The sequence below is a fragment of the Grammomys surdaster genome, unplaced genomic scaffold (assembly GCF_004785775.1).
Source record: "Grammomys surdaster isolate TR1022 unplaced genomic scaffold, NIH_TR_1.0 501, whole genome shotgun sequence".
In the NCBI taxonomy this organism is placed as follows: domain Eukaryota; kingdom Metazoa; phylum Chordata; class Mammalia; order Rodentia; family Muridae; genus Grammomys; species Grammomys surdaster.
This window is the reverse complement of record NW_021604920.1, coordinates 13226-16778: the sequence shown is the minus strand read 5'-3', so window position 1 is coordinate 16778 and position 3553 is coordinate 13226. Positions and strand designations below refer to the sequence as shown.

The 3553-nt window shown below is 36.5% G+C and overlaps 1 pseudogene; it reads right to left on the bottom strand.

The window, feature by feature from the left end:
• LOC114633039 overlaps positions 1 to 2269 on the bottom strand; it is an 18185-nt pseudogene extending 15916 nt beyond the window's left edge.
• Positions 2270 to 3553: the final 1284 nt, after the last annotated feature.

Genomic DNA, 3553 nt, shown 5'->3' with positions numbered 1-3553 from the left:
AAAACAAAACAAAACAAAACAAAACAAAACAAAACAAAACAAAACAAAAACCTGCACAACGCAGGGATTGTAACTAGCCTTTGAGAAAGTTTATGTTGCAAGCAGCAAGGCTAAATTGGTGGAACCTTCTAAGTCCTATTATACTAGATTTTCAGACAGCACCCATGGAGTAACAAGATTTATGTTTGACTTCTTGGGTTTCATTTTTGCTTTGTTTCCAGTATTTTCTTACTCTACCTCCATTCTTTCCTCTTAGAATTGGAATGTATATTCATTTCCAATGTGTGCTGAGAGAATATAAATCTGCATTTTGTCCTTGCAGTGGGGTATAGTGAAGAGATTGCCTGCCTTCAGTGTTTGAAGAGAATTTGGACTTTTGAACACTATGGAGAGTGTTAAAGACTGTGGGGATTTTAAAAGATAGATTAAGTGCATTTTGCATCATAACATACCATGAGTCTATAGAGAACAATGGCCCAAGTGTCAAGAATTAATTGAGAAATATAAAGCATAGGCTCTAGTATCTCAACACTTAGTCCTGACAAGTGATGCTATTTGTGAATCCATGGTCTCTTTAGGATATGTAGCCTTAAATGTCAGAGGGGATGGCTTTAAGGATTTCCATTCTTGCCCTAATTCCAGTTTCCTCTGTGCTTTTTGTTTGCAATTGAGATGTGATGTCTAAGCTTCCAATTCTAATTTCTAATGCTTGCTGCATAGTTCTAGAATCTCTCATTCAAAATAAACTCCCCAATATGTAAATTAGTTTTGGTTATAGTATTACATTACAGACACGGAAATGTAGGTAAAACAATCTATCTATCTATCTATCTATCTATCTATCTATCTATCATCTATCTATCTATCTATCTATCTATCTATCTATCTATCTACCTATAGATATCTATCTACCTATAGATAGATAGAAAAATAGATATGAAAATATATACCCTTTGATCAATAAGTAAAACAGGTTTGTCATGAAAAAAGCTCAGTAAATAAAGTGATAGATATGTAAACAAGTTGATCTATGTTTTATCCCAAAATTTATTTAAGAAAATCCTGGTATGGTGGCATGGATTTCTAATCTCAGTGTTCTGGGGAGACAGAGAGTCAGATTGCTGTGCCTCACTGGCCAGACAGTTTTGTCTACTTGGTGAGCTCCAGGCCATTGAAAGACCCCGTCTCAAAAAGTAGATGGAGCTTAAGAAATAACCATTTGATTTTTACTACTCTTGTAAATCACTGTATTGTGTTCAGTACATCTTATGGCAGAATAGGTGAGTTTGAATGTGCCACAGTGACTTTGTGCTTCACACATAAGCTTTTACCACAGTTCGAAAAACTGTTTTATAACATGAAAAAAATACCACCTGAAAATATTTTCTAGAATCCACTGAATTAAAAAGGTGGGATGGGCCATTATTTCTGAAGCTGTGAAAGTCCCTGTGGAGACATGAACAGAAAGCATAGTCCTATAATGGGGCACATTGGTGTGTATTTTGATGGAAATAATATCAGCATTATGTGAGGCAGTGAACTATAAAGAGAATTTAAAACATATTAGGAGGTAGTATCTGAGAAGATTGTTCTGAATACTCAAGAAATAGAAATAGTACTTTTTAATAGATGAAATGCTCAAACCCTACTTAAAGGTAAGATTAAGGACAGTGCCAATGAAGCAAATGTAATTTAGAGAGGCATCATGCACGTGTATAGGTGAGTCTAGACAGCAAACGTAACATCACTTGGATGGTAGGTGTCAGACTGAGGCATCTTAGTGATATTCAGGACAAAATAGGATGACAGGAAGGAAAGACTAAGTGGATTTTCAAGAAACACTGTCACTATTTGTTGGAACCCTCCATGAGGACATTGAACTTTTCTACTTAACCCTAGAATTGAAACTCCTTCAATTTGTAGACTATAAAGTCTGAACCCATGACTCATCACAATCCTGATAGGACATGTGAAGGTCCTGCCTGTTCTCCAAAACAACTCATCTCACAGCTGTTCCATGTCTTATGCTCCACCATTATATCTTCTGGCCACATGTAAGTAACAACTTTCGGACACACTATTCTCCCTTTCTAGGCTATCCCAGCACATGCTCACCTTGCACTTCAGGGTTAAGAGTTATGTAAAACAGAGCCCAGCACAGTACTGTGGATGGTCTCAGTGTTCCATTAAATAGGAGGTTCAGAGTGGTGCAGATAAGGTTTTCTTCATTAAAACTTGTTGTAGTCTTGTCTGGGTACTGTAAAGACATTGCATATTTTTTGAGGATCTTCTCATGAATGGATTAATTACTTTATTGATTAATTAATTTACTCTTATCTTATACATTACATTTTGACTGCAGTTTCCCCTCCCTACAATCTTATCAGTCTTCACCCTTATCTCATTCTCCACCCATATCCACTTTTCCTCAGTTTCCCTTCAGAAAAGAGCTTGACTCCCAGGGGTATCAACTGAATTTGGCAAAGAAAGTTACAGTAAGGCTAAGTACAAGCCTTCATATCCATTATAGATGGAGGCTAGTCAGTAGAAGGAAAAATGTCCCCAGATCAAGTACAAGAGTCAGAGAAAGCCATACTCCTACTCTTGGGAGTCCCACAAAAACACTAAGCTATACAACCAAAACATGAATAGTTAGAGGATTTGTGATTATCTCAAGAATGGAGTTTTGAAACTGGAATACAAAGTTGGAAGGATCTTTTAAAAATGATATTTGCTTTGACTGGATAAACATGGAAACTCAAAATTGTATAAAGAGATGGCGAGTACAAAGGCTTCACCTGGATATATGATCAACTTCCTGAGAAAGCCAAGGGAATATAATAGCATTACTTGCACTGCAGTCCTGGGAAACAACACACAAGTCATTTAGGTATAATGTAAAAAGAGTAATATTCTAGACTTTCATGATCTGATTAAATAACAGAAGCACTAGTATAAAATAAATAGACAGTTGAGATTTTTGAGCTGTAATTCAAATGTTTTTAATTGTTTTGTGAACAGGAAGACTGGACTGGTCCTGCATTTTGTCAACAGTCCTATTAAAGTGAATAGTGAAAGGTCAACAAAGGTGATTCCAAAGCATAGGGAAAGGTAAAGAGAACAGGAGTTCCAGCCAGGCACTCAAGAGTGCAGGCAATTGTTCCCCAGTATATCTTCTGTGCAGCATTGAGTCACCATCTGGAGACAGTTAGAAAACACAAGCTTCAGTGTGAAAAAATCAGATTGACATTGAGCCCAAGCTGCAGCACATTTGCAAGGAGCAAAGCTAAGTAGGGAGAACCATCTAAGTCCCATGATGCTAAATGTTCAGACATCATTCATTGATTTATATGATTAGGTATTTGACCTCTTGGATTTCAGTCTTGCTTCTTTTCAGAATTTCCTTGCTATACCTCCATTCTTCCATTTTGGAATTATAATGTATATTCGCTCCTAACATGTGCTGGAAGTATATAAATCTGTGTTTTGATTTTACACTGGGGTATAATAGATTGACTTCAGTTTCAGAAGAAACTTTGAACTTTTGAACAGC